General features: G+C 36.6%; 1 protein-coding gene and 1 pseudogene across 2 annotated transcripts in view; both read right to left on the reverse strand.

Moving 5' to 3' along the window:
* MAP3K13 (mitogen-activated protein kinase kinase kinase 13) overlaps window positions 1–24,213 on the reverse strand; it is a 160,870-nt gene that overhangs the window by 113,264 nt on the left and 23,393 nt on the right. The window lies entirely within an intron of this gene.
* LOC111173085 (nucleophosmin pseudogene) overlaps window positions 1–24,213 on the reverse strand; it is an 87,664-nt pseudogene that overhangs the window by 40,048 nt on the left and 23,403 nt on the right. Inside the window, exon 2 of the transcript XR_016393041.1 lies at window positions 1–22,636. This exon is cut by the window's left edge and continues 40,048 nt beyond it. The product of XR_016393041.1 is annotated as a nucleophosmin pseudogene (transcript). The remainder of the gene's footprint in view (window positions 22,637–24,213) is intronic.

Raw genomic sequence — 24,213 nt, forward strand, 5'->3', positions numbered from 1 at the left:
TGAATGGCTCGTTCTCCTAACCTACTAGGCTATATGATCTTGCTGTTGCTCCCCCTAGAGTGCCCTGTCACCTCTTCCTTGCTTCTACTTAACCTTTAAGATTATCCCTTCAGAATCCCTTGATGACACCCCTGGATCTGTTGGACGTGTTTCCACAGCACCCTTTGCATATTTCTAACACATCTGTATTGTAATGACTAGTATATAAGTTTGTATTCTACACTAAACCCTAAGCTGCTTGAAATCAGTAACTGTCATTTTCATTCCTGTGTCTTCAGCAACTAGCAGAGTACTTCGATAAACAGAAAGTATTCAAGAAACATTTGTTGATTGAACAAAGTTACAGGATTTTCTTCTTGTAAATTCTTAAATGCAGGATAAAATCTCTTTGGGCTAGGACAATTGTAACACAGTCCTTCCTGAACATAGGAGGCTAGATTTGTTATTTCAATAATTACTTTTATTAAAGTCTCTCTAGGCCCGAGCCATGGCAATAAAGGACTGTGGGTGCACAGCTGGCCCGCATCTGGAACACATAAGTGCAGGCAAGTTGATGAGTACTGTTCTGAATCCCTTCTACCACTCTCCACCAACCAGGCAACGTGAACTGCAAAGCAGTGTTGAATATTCTAGTTTTATATATTATGAATCAAAGTAGAAATATTCTTTCTCTAACTTTTTTCTTTCTTGATACTTGAAGTCTCATTACTTTAAGCAATAAAGTTTGGTTGCCTTATAGCAAGAACAGTTTTTAAATTGAAATTTTTATTGAGATAATTGTAGATTCACATACAGTTAGAAGAAATAATACAGAGCAATCCCTTGTAAACTTTGTCCAGTTTTCCCCAACGTTAACGTTATGTAAAATTATATTATGATATCACAAACAGGATAGTGATATTGACATAATCCACTGATCTTACTCAGATTTCCCCCATTTTATTTGTATTCATTTGTGTGTGTATGTGTTTGTGTGAGTGTGCATTACATTCTATACAATTTTATCATCTGTGTAGGTTTATATGTCCACCACTACAGTTAAAATACTGAACAGTTTCAACACTGCAAGTATCCCTTATGTTACCCTAAAGCATGTTCTATTACATCCCATCTTTTATGTTCCTATTGTCATATTTTATATATACAGATTTTACATTCTATAAGAAATGATATCATGTTAATATGTAGAATGTGCTCATTTAAGGATACACAGTAAAATGGCTACAGCAAGTACTAAAAAATATTAAAAAGATACAGCTAAGCAGTCATTAGATGAATTGAAATAGAATACTACAAAACATTTGATTAAACTAAAGTCAATTGATCAATCAAAGGAAGAAATAAGGAACAAAAAACCCCAGATGGGATAAACAGAAAACAAAAAACAAAGTACACCTAAGTACAAACATATCAATAACTACATTAAATGTAGATGGACTAGAAGGTAAAGACTGAGACTGGATTAAAAAAAGCAAGATCTGATTATATGCTATTTCTAAGAAACACAACTCATATAAAAAAAGACAGACAATTTGAAAATAAAAGGAGGAAGGAATGATATACCATTCAAATACTAAGCATAAAAAAGCTGGTGTGACTGTTTTACCAGACAAAACAGACTTTAAAACAAAGAGCATTAGCAGAGATAGAGAGGGAGATTTAATAATAATAAAAGGGCCACTTAATCAAGAAGACAAAATAATCCTAAATATGGACATAATCAACAACAGAGCTTCAAAGTATGGGATGACAGAACTACAGAAATAGATAAGTCCACAATCATAGCGATTTTAACACCCCTTTCTCAATAATAGGTAGTGATGGAAGTAGACAAAAGAAATCCATAAGCAGATAGACTTAAACAATACTATCAACCATCTTGCTCTAATTGACACTCATGGAACATTGCACTTAGCAGCCGCAGAATACATAAGTGCAAAGAGAGTTGCACCAATATAGACCTTATTCTGGGCCTTAAAATGTTTCTCAATAAATTTCCAGGGACTTCCCTGGTGGTCCAGCGGTTGAGACTCTGTGTTCCCAATGCAGGGGGCCCAGGTTCAACCCCTGGTCAGGGAACTAGATCCCACATGCCACAGTTAAGAGCCTGCATGTTGCAACTAAAGATCCCACATGCTGCAACTAAAGATCCCACGTGCTGCAACTAAAGATCCCACGTGCCACAACAAAGATCCTGCACGTGGCAACAAAGATCCCGAGTGCTGCAACTAAGACCCGGAGCAGCCAAATAAATAAATAAATAAATTAAAAAAAAAATTTCCAGACTGAAATCTTAAAGAGTATGTTCACTGACCATATACAAATTAAATTAGACATCAGTAAGATAAGTATTTTTATATATTGATAAGATACCTTTTTAAAAAATCCCTGTTCGCCTCACACCTGTCAGAATCGTCAAAAAGACCACAAATAACAAATGTTGGCGAGGATACACAGAAAAGGGAACCCTTGTACACTGTTGGTGGGATTGTAAATTGGTGCAGCCATTATGGAAAACAGTATGGAGGTTCCTCAAAAAACTAAAAATAGAACTGCCACACAATCCAGCAATTCTACTCCTGTGTATGTATATGGAAAAAAACAAAAACTAATTTGAAAAGATACATGCACCCCAATGTTCATAGCAGCATTATTAGCCAAGATATGGAAGCAACCTAAGTGTCCTTCAACAGATGAATGGATAAAGATGTGGTATATATACACAATGGAATATTACTCAGTCATAAAAAAGAATGAAATTCTGCCATTTGCAAAACCATAGATGGACCTAGAGAGTATGATGCTTAGTGAAATAAGTTACAGAAAGACAAATACTCTATGTTATCACTTATATATGGAATCTAAAAAATAAAACAAACAAATGTATATAGCAAAACAGAAACAGACTTACAGATATAGAGAACAAACTAGTGGTTGCCAGCGAGGAGAGGAAGTGGGGGCAAGAAAGGGTATAGGATTAAGAGATACAAACTACTATGTACAAAATAGACAAGGAACAAGGATATACTGTACAGCAGAAGAAAGTATATCCATTATTTTGTAATAACTTTAAATGGAGTATAATCTATAAAAATATTGCATGACTATGTTGTACACCTGAAACTAATATAATATTTTAAATCAACTCTACTGCAATAAAAAAATCCCTGTAATATCTGGATACTAAAAATACACATCTAATAACCCATGGATGAAAAAACAAATCACAAGGAAAATTAGAAAAGATTTCAAACTAAATGAAAATGAAACAAACCCAACATGCCACAATGTGCAAGATACAAAGAAAACAGTGCTTAGAGGAAATTTTATAGCTTTAAGTGTGTGTTTTACAGAAGAAGAAGGATTTTGAAGTAATAATCTTGATCTTGTTTCCACCAAAAAAGCTAGAAAAAACAGAGCACATTGCTATATTTAAAATAGACAACCAACAAGGACCTACTGTACAACACAGGGAATGCTGCTCAATATTTGCTAATAATCTAAATGGGAAAAGAATTTGAAAAAGAATAGATACATGTATATGTATAACTGAATCACTTTGCTGTACACCTGAAACTAACAAAACATTGTTAATCAACTATGCTCCAATATAACATAAAAAGCAAAAAAAAAAAAATTGAGCAGACTAAACCTAAAGTAAGAATTACAAAAAGTAGAACTAAACCTAAAGAAAGAAGAGAAAATAATAAAGATAAGAATAGAGACCAATGAAATAAAAAACAACAAAAGAGAAAATTAATAAAGCCTACAGCTAATTAAAAAAATATTAGTAAAACTGTTAATACCCAAGTGAGACTGATGATGGAAAACGGAAAGGAGAAAACAAATTGTGCTAAGTGACAGAAGCCAATCTGAAAGGTTACATACATATGATTCCAACCATTCTGGAAAAAGGCAAAACTATGGAGACAGTAAAAGAAATCCAGGAATTTGGAAGAGGGAAAGAGGGAGGGATGAAGAGATGGAGCACAGTGAAAATATTCTGCATGATACTGTAATGGTAAATACCTGTCATTATACATTTTTCAAAACCCATAGAATCTGCAACACAAAGATGAAACCTAATGTAAACTATGGACTTTAGTGAATAATAAGGTATCAATTTTGACTCATCAATTGTAACAAATGTACCACACTACATGCAAGATATTAATAATAGGGAAGACTTGGGGTGGGAGTAGAGGTGAAAAAGTTTATGGGAAACTCTTTGTACTTTCTGCTCATTTTTCTATAAACCTAAAACTGCTCAAAAAATTCTATTAAGGGGGCTTCCCTGGTGGCGCAGTGGTTAAGAATCCGCCTGCCAATGCAGGGGACACGGGTTTGAGCCCTGGTCCGGGAAGATCCCACATGCCGCGGAGCAACTAAGCCCGCGAGCCACAACTACTGAGCCGGCGTGCCACAACTACCGAAGCCCACGTGCCTAGAGCCTATGCTCCGCAATGAGAAGCCACTGCAATGAGAAGCTCGCACACCGCAACGAAGAGTAGACCCCGCTCGCCATAACTAGAGAAAGCTTGCGTGCAGCAACAAAGACCCAACACAGCCAACACAGCCAAAATAAACAAAATAAATAAATTTTTAAAAATTCTATTAATAAACCATCAACCAAACAAAAAGACAACCTAGTGAATAGAAGAAAATATTTGCAAATGATATGACTGATAAGGGATTAATATCCAACATATATAAACAGCTCATGCAACTCAACATCAAAGAAACAAACAACCAGATTAAAAATGGGCAGAAGAACTGAATAGACATTTTTCCAAAGAGGAAATGCATATGGCAAGCAGGCACATGAAAAGATGCTCAACATTGCTAATCATCAGGGAAATGCAAATCAAAACCACAATAAGATGTCACCTCACACCTGTCAGAATGGCTATCATCAGAAAGAACACAAATTACAAATGTTGGTGAGGATGTGGAGAAAAGGGAACCCTCATACACTGTTGGTGGGACTGTAAATTGGTGCAGCCACTGTGGAAAACAGTATGGAGGTTTCTCAAAAGACTAAAAATAGAACTACCATATGACTCAGCAATTCCACTCCTGGGTATGTATCTAAAAAAAGAAAACACACTAATTCAAAAAGATACAATACATCCCAATGTTCATAGCAGCATAATTTATAATTGCCAAGATATGGAAACAACCTAAGTGTCCATAAATAGATGAATAGATAAAGAAGACATGGTACATATATACAATGAAATACTACATCAAAAAAATGATGAAATTTTGCCATTTGCAGCAATATGGATGGACTTGGAGGGCATTATGCTAAGTGAAATAAGTCAAACAGAGAAAGACAAACACTCTAGGATATCACTTATACGTGGAATCTAAAAAATACAACAAACTAGTGAATATAACAAAAAAGAAGCGGACACAGATATAGAGAAAAAACCAGCGGTTACCAGTGGGTAGGGAGGGAGGAGCTGTATAGGGGTGGGCGAGTGGGAGGTACAAATTATTGGAATCTAAAAAATACAACAAACTAGTGAATATAACTAAAAATAAGCAGACTCACAGATATAGAGAACAAACTAGTGGTTACCAGTGGGGAGAGGGAAGGGGGGTGGGGCAATATAGGGGTAGGGGATTAAGAGGTACAAACTAATAGGCATAATTTTAGCTACAAGGATATATTATATAACACAATACAATACATTGTATGTATAATGTACATACTGTACATTTACAAAATGTAAATTTCAATTACATATTTTCTTTTTGAGGAACTTAATGCAATATAGTTTTTCTTAGCAGTGCTGTGGAGGCTTTTCATATGGTATTAAATTTAATCTCCAGTTTATAATATTTCTCAACATTATACTATTTATAAAAAATATTTTTTATATTTTATGTGAAAAAATCAATTTCTTTTAATGATATTGCAGTATGATTTCAATTTTATATATTTTTCTTATGTATACTAATAAACTTAATATTTGTTGCTAAAGATACTTTTGGGAAAAATTAATATATAGAGAAAGAAATAAGTGAAATTTTATTTAATTGTTCTTTGGAAAATATGGCATAGGTTATATGTTCCAAGAATTTGATTTAAATTAAGTATAGCTGGCTCTCTATATCCATGGGTTCCATATCCATGGATTCGACCAATTGCAGATAGAAAATATTGGAAAAAAGAATTCCAAAAAGCAAAATTTGAATTTGTAGTGTAACAGCAACTATTTACATAGCATTTATATTGTATTTAAAACTATTTGCATAGCACTTACATTATGTCAGGTACTATAAGTAATCTAGAGATGATTTAAAGTATACAGGAGGATGTGCTTTGGTTATATGCAAATACTAGGTCATTTTATATAAGGAACTTGAACATCTGTGGATTTTGGTATTTGAGGGGTTCTGGGATCAATCCCATAGGGATACTATGGGACGACTGTATTTCTTTTGATTTTATGATTTGCTTGACCTTTCTACATTTGGTCATGAAATCAGTCTTCCGTTATTGTTTTCCCACTTACTGTGTTAGCAAGTTGGGACATAAAATACCTTAAGAATTCCCACAATTTATTCCTGAGAAACTGTACATTACAAACTTTGCGTCCGGTACTTTTAAGCTGTGTAACCTTGGGCAAGTCACTTAGCATTATCTGTATAATGCAGAAAATGACAGTGGTGGTGGTGATGGTGATAATTATGACCATACCTACCGAGATGGTTACTGTAAAGGTTAAATGAGATAAGACATGGCAGCCCAAAGCACAATGCCTGCTCACAAATGTTTGCTAATATTTTAATAAATCTAGTCACTAAATTGATTCCATCTAAATATCATTCAAGTTTTTGCCCCACTCTTTTTTTTTGCGATACGCGGGCCTCTCACCGGTGCGGCCTCCCCCGCTGCGGAGCACAGGCTCCGGACGCGCAGGCCCAGCGGCCATGGCCCACGGGCCCGGCCGCTCCGCGGCACGCGGGATCCTCCCGGACCGGGGCACGAACCCACGTCCCCTGCATCGGCAGGCGGACCCCCAGCCACTGCGCCACCAGGGAAGCCCTTGCCCCACTCTTGATTCCCACATCTTTCCCTTAGGTTCTGTTCATTTCTCATGTGGCCTGTAAGAAGAGCTTCCAAATATATCTCCCTGCTTCTAATCTCCTTCCCCTTCAATTCCTACAGGAGCAATCTTTCTAAAATACATTCTGATTATTTCACTCCCTTAATGAAAATCTTTCCATGGCTCCCCATCGCATAAAGCAATGCTTCTCAAACTTCATTCATTCCCATACCTCTTCCCAAGTGTTGCAAATGTTTCCTCTGCCTGGACTGCCTTCCTCATCTTTCTTCCTAAAGAATTCATTCCGTACAATTTACCTTATTTCATCTGTAATAAGGATGTCACTTAACGTGAACTGCAAATTTTATTCCAGACCTTTATTTTGTACCTTAAAAAAATCTTTGAGTGGCATATAATTTACATACATGAAATACATAGATCGCAAGTGTTCTGTTTAATGAATGTCAACAGTTCTACACATTCATGTAACCACCACCCCAAGCAAGATCTAGAACACTTCTAGACCTCTAGAAAGTTCCCTAATGCTCCTTTCCAGTCAAGCAAAATATCTTCTTCCACTGCCCCAGCCAAAAAAAAAAATTTTTTTTTTAGAAAGAGAAGCAGTGCTACTTTATTAAAATACTGGTTTATTTCACATGTATATATTTGTCTCCCCCACCATTTCCATTTGTCTGACCATCACTACTACTATGTCCTATCATAACATTCCATACATACTTAAAACCAAGCAAAGGGTGGAGTTTCGTTTCTAAAAACTAAACAGGCATTTTGGACAACACATTCTTGGCAATGGAACCTGGACATTTATCAGACGTGGCGGGGAAAGTTCTCACTCTGCATTATAAAAAGGACAGCCAGATGTCAACTGCTACAGAAATGAAATAAGATAGAAAATTTTAACAAACTGTTTAAATTATTTTCTTAGAGAGACCTCCTCCACTGCCAGAGATCTTGAATAGCCTCCTGGTCAGTCATCTGGAAACAATTCTTCACATTATTGATGAACTTGGCTTCCACTTTGGGAAGGGGACCACCTTTTCCTATAGTTGCTTGCATTTTTGCTTTAATGTCTTCTACAGAGCTAGGTCCTTTTGGTGTTTTAGGAGTTTTTGTCCTGTTTTTTTGAAGGATTCTTGACGTTTTGATTTTGGTATTGATGGTTTTGAGTCTTTTCCATTCTGGTTTAATTTCTGTGCATTTTTGGCTGGAGTATCTCGTACAGATTTTTTTTTTTCTTTTTTTTTTTCAGATTTCTTTACTGGACCTTTTTCTTCAGCTTCCTCATCATCAAGTCATCGTTGTCATCATCGTCATCTTCATCTTCATCAGCAGCAAGTTTTATTTTTTTTTCTGGGGAAACTTGCTACCACTTCCAGGGGCAGAACGCTTTCCAGACATACTTAGGAGTGTCACATCCTCCTCCTCTTCATCTTCTGACTCTGCATCTTCCTCCACAGCTACTAAGTGCTGTCCACTAACATGCACTGGACCTGAACCACACTTCAACCGTAAGACCACAGGTGGTCTTATTTCAAAGCCCCCAAGGGAAACCGTTGGCTGTACAGACATTTTTGAAGTTGCCAGTGTTACTTTGATTGGACTGCCTTCATAATTCATCGCCTCTGCTTCAACAGTGTGCAATTCATCTTTGCACCAGCCCCTCAACTGACCGTTCTTGAAGATAACTGGTGCTCATTTTCATCATTATCCACCTTACAGTGATAATCTTTGTCAGCCTTTGGTTCACAACTGAAAAGATAGTTCTGGGGCCTCAGGGGGCTCATGTCCATCTCCATCGAATCTTCCATGGGTTGGTGGCATGCACTCAGGTGGGAGAGAAAGTGGACAGATAAATAACTACTGTTCCGGAGAACAGCCACACAGGATGGCATGACACCACAGTAATGCCAAAAATGTTATGACAAAAAAGATTTTAAAAGTCACAGAACAATCATAATTTTTTCCATTGATATTAAAAGTGCTTTGCATGATTTCAGCTTGCATGATCATTTTTACGGTCCCACGTTACTGCGCATAGAGAGGGTTGTTTGTGTTTTTTAACTTTTCATATTATTTCCTTTTTGGCATTTTAGCTATATCTGTTTATGTGTATATGTGCATGTGCATGTGTGTGTGAATGGTTGCTCTAAAGTAGAAATCAGCAACTACAGCACATGGACCAAATCCAGCTCATGGCCTTTTTTAAAGAATAAATAATACTTTATTAGAACGCAGTGCTGCGAGACCACAAAGCCTAAAATATTATTATCTGACCCTTTACAGAAAAAGTTTCCCAACCCTTGCTCTAAAGTGATGGTTCTTACATTTTAGCATGTATCAGAATCACAGAAAGACTGTTGAGCCATACCCCCAGAGCTGCTGACTCAGGTCCGCAGTGGAGCCAGAGACTTTCATCTCTAACAAGCTCCCAGGTGATGCCGATGCTGCTGGGCTGACTACGTCCTAAGAACCACTGTTTTAGAGATTATATTATATAACTTTAACTTATTACAACCTCCCTCATACTATTTTGTACTACTTCAATCCCAACTCTTGTGCTTGTTATCATATATTTTATTTCTTTATATGCTCTTAACTCTATTTTACATTGTTATTATTTTTGCTTTAAATAGGTCATAGTTTTTTCTGTAAATAACACACAGTGAAATTGACTTCCTGTGGTGTACAGTTCTACAAATTTTAACTTATGTATGGATTCTTGTAATTGCCATCACAATAAGTCCCTCTGTTAAAGGATTTAGTAGAAACAAGGAGCATGAATAAATGAGGAATTTTACCACAGAGATGGAAAGTATAAAAAAAGAATCAGAAGGAAATTCTAGAAATAAAAAATAAATATAAAAATTTAAGAATTCATTAGATGGGCATAACGGTCTTGCTACTGAGTGAAGGTAACTTCTCTACTGGAATGTAAGGTTCTCATGTTTTCTGCTCTTCTGCTTTATTCAGTGAACCAGCACTGTTAATATCCACTTATATGTTGGTCATTTCCAATATGTATTTATTGCTGCTAACGTGTATCTCATATGATTTCTGAAGAGTATTGTCTGAAAACTTTATTCTTGAAACTTTCAACTGGAAAAAGTTCTGGCAAAATTATTTTTCTTTCACAGTTTCTCAAAGCAGCCATAGAAACCACTTTGTTTTTCATGTTTGTTCCTATGGACCTTATTGTCTAATCATTTTCCAGGTAAGAGATTACAAGGCAGCCTTTTTCAGGTTTTCAATTAGTAACTTTTTATGGTCTTTCTTGGTGAGGTTTGTTTCCTGGTTTATGATCCCCTAGATACTTTAGGGAACTTTAGTGAAGAAAGCTTGTAGTTTCCAAGACACTCGGCAGCCACTGTGCCCCCACCTCCATCATCTTATTAAATTATGAAAGCTGTTAAGGAGAATGGAAAGACAGCCTAGAGGTGGGGTTCAATAACTTTTAAAACTTCCATTCTGATTATAATAAAGTATCAGGCTGCTATAAAGACATCAAGTTTCTTTCAGCTCCCAGGTCCAGGTTAATAAGCAGTAGAGTTACATAAACATCTTTCCATTTGACACCTCACAATCCCTAGATGCCTTCTGAGGTATGTCTCACCCTTTTGTTTATACTATTATAATACAAACTAAAAATTGGTTTTCAATTTCTAATGTAAAATTCTTTTGTCATCTATGTTGTAATCCTGCCTCTAAGCATTTGCCTAAGTAATCTCTCTTGCCTGTTTTTTGATGAGGTGTGTCATAAAGTACTGTAAAGGGTGTGTTTACTTTGTGTTGCATTTATTGAGAAGTAGAAAAAAGGCTGTTTTATACTTTCCAGATGTTCCATCGTTTCTTTGATGTCTGCAGAACAACCTGTGTAAATTGTTTCTACTAAGTTTGTATTGCAAATGTATTTTGAAATGAATTTTACCAGGATCCATCATACCATTTTGCTATGAAAACAATGGTACACATCTCACAACATGGCATTCAAAGTTTATTCCTTAAATTCTAGACTAATGCTCGAAGTAGTATATTTTATTATCTTGTTATGATTGTATTTGTTGTCCTGGCAGGAAGGCAGAGTGAGATATTTTCACCTCACTTTCCACATGAGGAAGTCATTGGAAGACATTCAGATGTCACAGATAACATTTCCCTATCTGGCTATTAGCTTTCCACATTCAGGAGAAACTAATATCTGTTACAGTAATCAATTTTTAAAATACAATCCAAAAACATTATAGGGCCACTTCCTTAAACTCTCTTTTCTTTATATATTTCTACTGGCATTACAATACTATTTTGACTTCTTCCTCAGATCTCTTTCTCTGAATACAGCCTTCAGCCAAATTCTGGTTTAAGTAAAGTTTGGCTTTGATTTCCTTCTACTTTCTATTTTGGTCCTTCTACTTCTTATGTGACAATCCATATTCCATAAAAATCAGTTCATGGGCAGAAACAGCAGGAAGAGGAATCTGATTAGGACAGTGAACTGTGAGTCAGAGAGTGGGAATTCCACAGGGGGCAAAAAAAGAAGGCTTTCAAGCAATTAGGAACTGGGATTACTAAAGGAGTTGAGTGATTTGAGAGAAGCAAGGGGTTAATAACTTGGAGTTTGTTTGCCAGGCAATAAGTGAGCAGGGCAGAGCAGGCCAAACAAGTATATGGAAACAGCAGCAGGCAGAATGCAGAAATGCTTTGTACCTTCAGTCACTCTTTATTCCTCTTATTATGGCAAATTTCAATCTAATGTGACACTATCCCAGAATCCTACGGGTAGTAATAACTGCAACAGTTGGCTGGCTGACCAGTCATTATGGGGTGAGGAGTTATTACAGCTCTTTTGGCGGAAGGGTTTTCTTCACTCTGTTGAAATGGATGCAATTACAGTAATTCACACCAAAGAGGGAGAAAATGATCATTAACTTATTACAACCCTCAAAAATAGTATGTTTTGAGGAGAGGACTGAAGCAACACTTCTCCAAGTAAATTCTATGCCACACTCACTCCTGTATTTTAGTTCAGTGCTCCAGATGAAAAAGGCTTCTGTGGTCAAACATGCTGAGAAATGCTGCATGATCCTCTTACGAAAAACATTAATAAAGGTCCCGAGAAGTCTTGCAGTAAGAACGTAAGTTCATTTAATTGTATTTAATTTACTTTTATGGTTAGTGCTTTCAGTGCCTGCTCAAGAAATCTTTGCATACTCCAAGATTGCAAAGATATTTTTCTTTGTTTTTCCTAGCTCTTGGTTCTGAGTTTTATATTTAGATCTATGATCCATGCCTATTTAATTTTTGTGTATGGAGTGAGAAAGACATGGAGGTTCTTTTTTTCCCCCATAAGAAAATCCATTTGATCCAGCAACATGTTTAAAAAGACTATCCTTTTCCCATTGAATTTACTTGCCACCTTGATCAAAAATCAATTGACCTTATATGTGTGACCGATTTCTGGATGCAATATTGTGTCCCATTGATATTATTTATCTATGCTTAGGGCAATACTTGATTAACTGTGGCTTTAAAGTCTTGAAATCACATATTATAAATCTTCCACCTTGTTGTTTCTTTTCAAGATTGTTTTAGCTCTTCTATATTCATTGCGTTTCCAAATAAATTTTAGAATCAGCTTGAAAATTTCTTCAAAAATGCCTGCTAGAATTCTGATAGAGCTTGTATTGGATCTATACATTAATTTAGGGAGAATTGGCATCTCAACAGTTTTGAGTTCTATAATCCATGATCATGGTATGGTTGACCCTTGAACAATACAGGTTTGAACTGCATGGGTCCACTTAGATTTTTTTCAATAGTACACTGTACGGTACTACATGATCTGAGGTTGGTTGAATCTGCAAATTTGGAACCCAGAGGGAGGAACTGTGTATATGGAGGGCAGACTATAAATTACTGCAAATTTTCAACTGCACGAGGGTCATCAGCACCACTAATGCCCGCATTGTTCAAGGGTCAACTGTATATATACTGTACTTTTAATTTTGATCTTTAATTTTTCCCAGCAATGTTTTGTAGTTCTCAGTAGAGAGGTCTTGTGTGTTTTTCAAAGTTTATTTCTATGTATTTGGTATTTTAATGATGATATTTTTATTTAGTTTCTAATTGTTTTAGCTATTCTAATTATTTCAAATAAATTTTTTATATTGACTATAACCTATGGCCTGGATAAATTTATTAATTAGTTCAAATAGTTTTTTATAGCTCCTACAGGGTTTTCTATGTATACAATCTTTCCGTGTGTGAATCACGCCAGTTTTGCCTCCTTCCTGAAACTTGGCCTTTTATCCCCTTTTCTTGCCTTAACACAGTAGCCCTATACTAAGCACATAATATACATCATCTCATTTAACCTTCATAACAACTCAGTGATATTCCTATTTTACAGATAAGAAAACTAAGGCTCAGAAATTTTCAGCAACTTGCCCAATCAATATTGCACATCTATTAACCGATCTAGAATTCAAACCTAGGCAGTCTTGCTCCAAACCCGTACTTATGACTACTAGCTTCTAAATTTGGAAGACTCAGAGGCACAAAAGCAAAAAATTTTTCAAATTAGTAATAGAAAAAAATCCCATTAAGGGCAAAGATACAAACTGTTCATAGAAAAAAAAAAAAGGCAAGTTTCTTTTAAATATGAGAAGATGTCAACCCCATACAAAATGAGAGAAATGCAAATTAAAACTATGCTAAAATGGTGCAGTATGAAAACAGCATAGTGGTTTCTCAAAAAATGAAAATAGAATTACCATATGATTCAGCAATCCCACTTCTAGGTTTATCAAAAAAAACTGAAAGCAGAACCTCAAGGAGTTATCCGCATACTCATGTTCATAGCAGCATTATTCACAGTACCCAAGAGGTAGAAGCAAACCAAATATCTATAGATGGATAAATGGATAAACAAAATGTGATATCTACAACACAACGGAATATTATTCATCCTTAAAAAGGAAATCCTGTCATATGCTACAACATGGATGAACCTTGAGGACTTTATCCTAGGTGAAACAAGCCTCACAAAAAAGACAAAAAACTGTATGATTTCACTTATATAAGGTATCTATATTAGTCAAATTCATAGAAACAGAAAGTAGAATGGTGGTTGCTAGGAAATGGGGGAGGGGGAAATGGAGAATTGTCATGTAATAGGTAAAGAGTTTCAATTTTACAAGATGAAAAAGTTCTGGAGATCTGTTTCATAACAATGTTAATAATGCTTAACACTACTGAATTGTACACTTAAAAAATGGTTGTGGACTTCCCTGGTGGCGCAGTGGTTAAGAATCCGCCTGCCAATGTAGGGGACATGGGTTCGAGCCCTGGTCCGGGAAGATCCCACATGACACGACGCAACTAATCCTGTGCGCCACAACTACTGAGCCTGTGCTCTAGAGCCTGAGAGCCACAACTACTGAGCCGCATGCCACAACTACTGAAGCCCACGCGCCTAGAGCCCGTGCTCTGCAACAAGAGAGGCCACCACAATGAGAAGCCTGCTTGCCACAACTAGAGAAAGCCTGAGTGCAGCAACGAAGACCCAATGCAGCCAAAAATGAATAAATAAATTTTAAAAAATGGTTGCAATGATAAATCTTACATTATTTTTTATATCACAATTTAAAATTTAAAAACTATTTTTAAAACCTTAACACAAATTTTATTATAAATTCTTAAAAAAACTATTCTGAAACCATTTTTTAAGCTATCAGATGGGCAAAAATCCAAGTCTGATAGCACTCTCTTACATGTTCATTGCTGGGGGAGTACAAATTGGTACAATCCCTATGGAGCACAATTAGGCAATAACTATGACACCTTTTGATCCAGCAATTCTACTCTGGTGAATTTAATCATTCAGATATACTGTATGAATATATGAGATGATATAGGCACAAGATTGTGAACTTCAGCATTGTTTGCAAAAGAAAGATACTGGAAATAATCAAAATGCCCATTACTGGATGACTGGTCAAATAAGTTATATCTATACAATGGAATACTATGCAGCTATTTTAAAATGAGAATACTCGCTATGTATGATATGGAAATAGGTTCAAGATATGTGAAAAAATTAAGAATATATATAATAGTATGTATAAAAAAGGAGGGAAGTAGGAATCTGTTTATACTTTTATATTTCCTTGACATATAAAGAAACTCTAGATACATGAAAAGGATAATAATAAAATAGAGTAATATTGATAATAATAATAAGTAAATAAAAAAAATAATAATGATTTGGGGGCCCTGAACAGGAACCGAATAGGTAGGGGACTGGGGTGGAAAGACTTTTCAAAATATACTTTTTTATATGTTTTGGTCTTGGAACCATGTGACTTATATCACCTATTCAAAAAGTTCAATTAAAATTCCTATGCTTAGAAATAAATTTAATGGCACCAACTGACATTAAATGATTCATAAAACAAATGTTTACCAAGTATCTACTATATGTCAAGTAGGCACTATTTTGCAATACAGCACTGAACAAGATAGAGTTCTTGCCCTCATAGAACTTACATTCTAGTGGGAAAGACTATATATATTTTACTGAATAAAATAAATTATGCCAGGTAGCTATTTAAGAAAACGTCAATCAGGGTAAAGGAAAAAGGAGCGATGTAGTGAAAGTGAGGTGGTGGTACTTCTGAAGAGGAGGCATTTGAGTAGAGATCTGAATGAAGGGAAAGAAGAAACAATGTAAGGGAAAGCTTTCCAGGCAGCAAAAGCCTTGAGGCAGTTTGATGTGTTGCAGAAACAGCAAAAACATTTATACAGCTGGAGCAAACTGTGTGAGGAGAACAAGGCAGGCAATGATGTTAAACAGACGGTCAGAAGGCAGATCATATGGGCTTTGTGGGACATGTGCAAGGGTTTGGGTGTTAGAGACAACTATTGGAGGTTTTAAAAAAAATCTAGAAGGGTCTTCATTAAGATTTGGCCAGGGCACACCTGTATGGCCTTTCAGGTTGTTAAACGACTGAAATATTTCAAATATGGTCAGAAAATAACTGCTTCCCTGGTAATAGTGTCACCTGCCATGCTGGCTCCTCTCCCAGGATACCGAACCCTCTCCCCCCGCCATGAACCAATAACTAAGTAACCTGGCCCAGCAGTGGCTATTAATAGAGCTGGGGAAGTTAATCAGCTCAGGAACCTAGAATCATTGCAGTTCAGCAATCTAAAGGATGAGCCAAGGTTTCACTTTATTATAGCCCTAGAGCCTGCTTAGGACAGTGTGTCTTGGTCTTCCATCCCACCAAGGGTCGGTTGGGTCCCAATTCCATCATCTGGGCTCCCGCTCAGTCCAGCAGGAATAAGAGGCAGGCTAGAGAAATAGACCCAATGTCCCTAAGGTCTGAGATGAAGCTAGAGGAAAGGGAAAACTGTACTTCCATATAAACAATCTGTCTCCTCAGTACTTTCTGAATGATTTGAAAGGCTACTGGCCCACAGCCAGCCTTTATAATTTTTATATAATACATTAACCGCATCAAACTTTTTCTATGTTCAAAGTCATACACTTGTCGAGTACCAGGATATTTTTTTTCAAATACATCGTGACAAAAGGGAAATAGAAAATATCAACCTCGCCAGCACCAAATGCAATCTTAACACTCTCATAGCTGCACTCAATAAAGTCAATGTTTGTATAACAACATGTAGTTCCTGGAATCCTAATATCAACACAGAACTATAGCAGCTGAACTACAGCAATTTTAATTTCATATATGAAATTTATTTTACACACTATAGTATGGGGAATTTAGTCCGGAAAATTAGTACACATGTCAAAATCTTAAAAACAGATTTCTCCAAAGTTGCATGAAATTTCTAAGGCTGCTTGCCATTTCCATCCATTTCACGAAGTTCCTCCTCTTATTCTGCTGCTCTTAAATCTAGGATCCCAACAACTGGTTATGTTAGTTCTACTTAGTTCTCATTCATTCGATTTCTTTGAACATCAAAACCTCCAGTTTAACTACCTGAGAGACTCCTAATATTTGCTAACATAATCTTGTAACATGAGCCTAAACTAAAGGGAAAGCAACTGGAAAGAACATCAGGGAGAAAATTTAAGCACTACTCAGAAATAATAAGTCTCAGGGCACCAGATATATATACAAGCACTTTTATTTTCTGACCATAAGCACCTTAACTCAACCAAAGACAAGACATTAAAAGTCATCTCATGCAAGCAGGAGGACCTGTGTTAGCAGAACACTTGCTGAAAAAGCTTTAGGGCTTTCCTTTTCATTAAAAAAAATCAAACTACTTGTGAAACGCTGAAACTTTCTTGTAAGTAGGTCTAGTACACAAGATTTAGTACCTTAATTTAATATTAGATAGAAATTGTTCCTACCATGCTTTCATATTCAAATATTAAAATATTAAAAAAAAAAAAAAACTTACACCACAGCAACCTGAAGTCTGCAGAGACAGCATGAAACTACCAGCAGCCGCCTACTTCCTCATAGACTAAACTTTGTTCCCTTCCTGGCTGGTTCTGGATCAGGTTCACACTGATACACATTTACCATGGCGCCTTGGAAGCTACCACCCAATGCGGTGGGAGGGTTTGTTAATTTAAATCCTGCATGATAACCACCTATCAGCAACTTCTCAAAGGGGGAGTTGGACATGTTTAAAGAGACAAATGTAAGAAAGATTATAGAGAAAGCCTGAAAAATCTCATAATCTCTAATGGCTGGGTTTTGGTTTCAGAGGGGATTTCCTTCCTAGAAAAATCAAACAAACAAACCAATACAGTAGTCCTCTGAGATTCAACAATCTTGCTTTCTTCCTTCGATAAAAGTTTTCCCTCCTCCTCAGAGTGCATACATTGTGCAGTCATGGCAGAAAGAGGCCAGAAAGTTGCGTCTCAACTACTGTATAGTCCATCACCTCCATTCACCTCAACTCTTTCACTAGTTAGGGAAACAATGCAAAGTTCTTGTTAAACTTAGTGCTTTCTGACATTGAAACTACTTGCTGATCTAACGTAAAGTGAAAACTTGGATCCCAAATTCTGTTCTTCACAAGATAAAATGTTATGCTGCTTCATCCCCTTCCACATCCCTAAGCTTCTTTCCCTCTGAGCTACTATATTTCTATAATTTGTAGCATTAGCCTTTGAAGCAGAAACCATTTATTATGTACTTACTAATCACTTTATAAACATTATCGCATTCTCTCCTAAGCAATACATTTTGGGATCATCTTCAATTTGTCTTAGTCTGATTCTCTGTATCCAATTTAGCCCCTTCACTATCCTGGTGATCCTCTGCAATAAGCACTGCAGTAGGCAGAATAATGACCTCCTCCACAGATGTCCACACACTAACCATCAGATCTGCGACTATGTTACCTTCCACAGCAAAGGGGACTCTGTAGATGCAATTAAGAACTTTGTGATGGGGAGATTATCGAGATGGCGTCTAATCTTTCCCAGCTGTGGTAAGAGAGGGGCAATGTGAGGACCTGACTTGCTCTTACTGGCTTTGAAGATGGAGGAAGGGGGCCACTAGATGCTGAAAAAGGGAAGGAAACACATTCTCTTCTAGAGCCTCCAGAAAGGGACATGGCCCTGATAACACCTTGGTTTTAGCCTAGTGAGACCCACATTGGATTTTTGACCTACAGAACTGTAAAATAATAAATTTGTGTTGTTTTAAGCCACTAAGTTTGTGATAATTTTTTTATAGCAGTGATAGAAATATAATATAGGTACTTTAATTTCAAAATGTCTCTTTGAAAACATAACACCCAGAACTGATAGAACACTCCAAATGAAGTCTGATAAAGAAAAAAAATAATTGTGGAACCATCAAGATACTATAATTTTATAAATGCAACTCAAGACTGTTTAGATTTTTCATGCATTATGCTCTTAAGTTAGTGGACTCAAGTTTTTGTCACACAAACTACATCAAATCAGGTGCCTCATTCGCTTTTTTCAGCTAATATTGGAGATTAAATGCAGAGCTGTATATTCAGTCCTTTTAAATTTCATCTTATTGGTTTTAGCCCATCTTTCCAATATTAAGATAATTTTGAATCATGCCTCTGTACTATGTCACTGGAAATATTTTTTAAGCCTAACTGCATTGATTTAATTTCCATGTATTCACCAAGTTATTAGTAAATAAACACTGAGCAGTCAAGATCAAGAACAGAGTTCTGACACAGAGAACAGAGTCCTGCTATTAGAGATCTTCAGTTTGACATTGGTCCACGAGTCAATACTCTTTGGGTACACAAGTTTGATCAGCTACAAAAACACTCTCATGTAGCTTATACTGTTTTTTAACTTCTCAAATGTATCAGGAGAATAAAATGCCTTAATAAATAAAGATATGTCTACAGCATACCAATCCACTAGAACTCTACTGGAAATGGAGATGTGGTTACTGTGATGTGAGCAGTTGTTATGTTTTGTTTGTCAGTGCTGTCTCTTAGTGATTATCATTTTCTTTTTTAAGAGTTTATAAACTATCAGTTAATTATTCTTTCTAGAAGTCTACTTGAAATTAAACGAAATTTTTCCCAGTTGTAGGAAGTGACAAAAATCTCTGTCTCAAAGTGGAGATATAGTGGAGGGAGGAAATGGGGGAACACTATGAAAGAAGGCATGGTGGAAGGAACGAGTGCTGTGTGCCCTTGGGAGAGTATAAAAAACAGACTGATCAGAGCAGCAGTAGTTGTTGGAAAGTAGTGTGAAACTAGGGTTTTGTTTTTTTTTGCGGTACGCGGGCCTCTCACTGTTGTGGCCTCTCCTGTTGCGGAGCACAGGCTCCGGATGCACAGGCTCAGCGGCCATGGCTCACGGACCCAGCCGCTCCACAGCATGTGGCATCTTCCCGGACTGGGGCACGAACCCACATCCCCTGCATCGGCAGGCAGACTCTCAACCACTGCACCACCAGGGAAGCCCGAAACTAGGGTTTTAACATACAACGTAAAGTCTTGAAAAGGGAACTAGGATTTTAACTTAATATATCAGGAAATAGGTGAAATTGAAAGATTTTAAGGAAAGAAAATAAAATGAGTACATTAATAACCATATTGAAAAATGGGCAAAGTTATATGGACAGTTCACAGAAGAAGAAATATAAATGGCTCTTAAATATATGAAAAGACTCTCCACCTTACTCACTATAAGAGAAATGTAAATTAAAAGTACAATGACAACATTTTAACCTATTAAATTGGCAAAGTTCAAAGTCACATGAGACACAATGTTGGTGAAGTTACAGGGAAATAATGGAGGATAAATTGGTAGAACCTCTGAAAAGCAAATTGGCAATCAAATTATGAATATATATCCCCTTTGACCCAGCAATAACTAAAAACATACATATAAAAAATGATTTATGTCCGACTATTCACTGTAGCTTTGTTTGCAAAAGTTAAAAATGTCAATGAGCAGGGAACTGGTAAATTACAGTGCAGATATCCAATGGAATACTGGAATAAGAAAACAAGGCAAGTTTGTGTTACTGATAAAGAATGATCAAGCTGTATTAAGTTTAAAAATGTAAAGTACAGAGCACTATATTTAGAATGCAACTATTTGTGTGTGTGTGTTTGAGAGAGAGTGTATACACAGAAAATCTCTCTGGAAGAATAACCAAGAATCCAGAAACAGTGGGTTCTCTCTAGGGACGGGACTGGATAGCTGTGATTCAGAGGTGGAAGGAGGCTTATGCATCTTTTTGTCCTTTTTGAATTTTTACCCAAGCTGGTATTAGCTCTTTAAAAATAGAAATATGCTAAATGGCAATATGGCATCCTGGAATAGAAAAAGCAGAGTAGCGAAAAATCTGGCAAAAACCAAATAAAGTCTGGATTTTAGTTAACAGTCGTGTACCACTGTTAATTTCTTAATTTTGACAAATGAGCCATGGTTATGTAAGATGTTAATATCTGGAGAAACTAGGTGAAGGTACTATTTTTGCAACTTTTCTGTAAATGCAAAATTATTCCCAAAATAAAAAGTTTATTAAAACAAGAAATAAACATTTAAAAAGTTACTAGGGCAGCTATGGTGGAAATGGCTTTGAGAGAGGAGAGATTAGAACCAAAAAGAGGCCAGATAGAAACTGTGGGAGTAATCCTGGCATGAGTGGATGAAGGCCTGCATTAGGGTAAAAGTCATGAAAATACAATGACAAGAACTAACACAGATATAAGATACATTTCAAAAGAAAAAAATCAACCAAATATTTGCAGTAGTGGAGAGAGAGAAGAATAGTGATACCAGATGAAAGATGAAAATTAAAAAAGGAAGCTGGGGCTTCCCTGGTGGCACAGTGGTTGAGAGTCCGCCTGCCGATGCAGGGGACACGGGTTCGTGCCCCGGTCCGGGAAGATCCCATAAGCTGCAGAGCGGCTGGGCCCGTGAGCCATGGCCGCTGAGCCTGCGTGTCCGGAGCCTGTGCTCCGCAACAGGAGAGGCCACAACAGTGAGAGGTCCGCGTACCGCAAAAAAAAAAAAAAAGAAGAAGCTGGTTTGAAGGGGAATGAAATTCATTTAATTCATTCCTTCACCAAATATTTGTTGATACCTACTATGCCAGGCACTGTGCAAGGCACTGGGGATGTGAGAGTGACCCTAAAATGTTCTAGTTCAATTGTCTAAAAGGCCTCTGGATATTAGAGGATGAGAGTTCTGGGAGAGGATAGAACTGGGATAGGTGAGAAAGGTGATACAGAGTGAGGAAGGAGAGGCCAAAACTGAGCCATGGAACAGAAACACAATTAGGGGGAAGAGCATAGTAGCAAAAAAGAGAAGGAATGGGCAGAGGGTTTTGAAAAGAAGCACGGTAGGGTAATTTCCTGGAAACCGAGATAAAAGATCAAAGAAGAAGGGTTCCATCAAATGCACTGTCCAAGAAATGAGGATATACAAAAGACCACGAGACAGCGGATTAAAAAGAGAGAGAGAGATAACTGATGGCAAAATAAGTCACTCAAAAGACCTTTTTCACTTTCAGTGAAGTCTAAATGGAACCCAGATCACAGAAGTCAAAGTTTTACAAGAAAGCACTTCTGAGTCAAAGGCCTTTGGGAAATGGGATTCCATTTATTATCATGCTTCTCAAATTGGGTATTTGAAGCCACAGCACATATTGTTATGTAGCATCAGTTTTATTTGGAGGAAAATACACTGAATGAGAGAGAACACACAAAATTTGCATGAGTTTCTAAGACAAATCCTAAAATTTCAAGCATGGGGGTCATCTTCTTACTTCTAGGGCTACAAATTCACTCTCCACTTCCATAAAGGGGTACTTGGGTAGAAATTTGAGAAGCACTGATATAATGGCCAGCTATGCTGAAATGTGGGCTTGCTATTAAAACTCAAGATAACTATAATTTAAAAATAACGATCGGGCTTCCCTGGTGGCGCAGTGGTTGAGAGTTCGCCTGCCGATGCAGGAGACACGGGTTCGTGCCCCGGTCTGGGAAGATCCCACATGCCGCGGAGTGGCTGGGCCCGTGAGCCATGGCCGCTGGGCCTGCGCGTCCGGAGCCTGTGCTCCGCAACCGGAGAGGCCACAACAGTGAGAGGTCCGCGTACCGCAAAAGAAAAAAAAAAAACAAAAACGATTAATTATGGCCTCGTATGGCAAATTACAATAAACATTTCACATTCAAAGAAGAAAAATAATGAACAAAATCTTGGATTTATCATATTTGCCACTATTTGCTATTTCTATTCATGTAACCATATATTATTTACCCTTTATGTCTATAGCTAGAGCTTGGCTACAAACTGAGAGGGAAGTCACAGTGTCAACTATACTCAGATGCTTTATCAATGCTATTTGAGAATGATGAATGTATACTAAGTACCAACCAATACTATATACATACATATGTGTGTGTGTATATATATATATACACATATATACACATATATAAAATTTATATATACACATGTAAATATGTATGTATGTGTGGTGTGTGCATAATACAATGCATCCATATGCATTATACACATGCATAAATATGTATATACATGCATACACGTACATACACATACTGTAAACATAGATGTTAATGCAAGAATTGGTGACTGTGCTTCAAATTCTAATTTATAACAAAACAAATGAAATCCTGGCTTATGTGTAGTGTATGGTATATTGGTAAAATGGAAGTGTAGTTTTCATATGCAATTCCCTGCCAAGTAACCTGAAACACCACTTTGGCATTAGTTCCTCACAAACCAGGCTAAATACATATTTGAAAGATTTGCTCTGATATTTTCCATCTAATTTTAAACAGCATTGGTCTACAAGCCACAAGGCAATACTCTCACACCAAGTAAAGATTTCTTTTAAATCTTTTGTGTGAGAAAGTCATTAGATCAGTAACAGTGTAGGTAATATACAGGAGCTTCTTGAAAACGTCATGGGAAAACTATGGAGGGTTAGTAATTAAAAAAAAAATCAACTATCTAGTCTAATGTCATCTGAATGGAGAAATTAATATCAGCATCATTTATTACCCTAATGTAATTCTAATACTTAGAGATTTTTTTACTGTTTGAAAGAAAACCGATTTTAAGAATAGTTAAACCGCGTCTTTTGTAAATGTTTAGGTTTCTAAACTAAAAGTTACTTACATAGCAAATAGCTTTCATTAACTCCATCCTGTATACCTTCTCTGAAAGTACCTCTTAAGGCTAAGAAACAAAAAGCTAATGTAACACTAAATCTGAAAGACAAAATTACAGCTTTCACACATATTTCATTCAGCCTGGGCTGTTAGCTTTCACAGTCAGTTACAACTACGGAGGCACGTTGTCACTTCTTAACATCATCTACTGCCTATAACTCTCCGTTGTCACATTTTAAAGAAATGTTGACATTATCATGTTTTGAGAAAGCAAATCTGAATTGATATCTTAGGGAACAATATATCATTTTATTTTCCTTCTTGACCTTCATTATCATGAGAGTGGTAGAATTCTCAGTGATTCCCTTTCTGTCCTAAATATTAAAGGAATGAGAATTGATACAAGCACTTTGGATGTCAGTTAAATGGAATTATTAGTACCGCCATGCAATTTGGTATTACCTAGAAAAGATGAAGAAGCACGTTCCTA

The sequence above is a fragment of the Delphinapterus leucas genome, chromosome 4 (assembly GCF_059928025.1).
Source record: "Delphinapterus leucas isolate spDelLeu-1000000601 "Yukka" chromosome 4, BTC_Dleu_Yukka2, whole genome shotgun sequence".
NCBI lineage: Eukaryota > Metazoa > Chordata > Mammalia > Artiodactyla > Monodontidae > Delphinapterus > Delphinapterus leucas.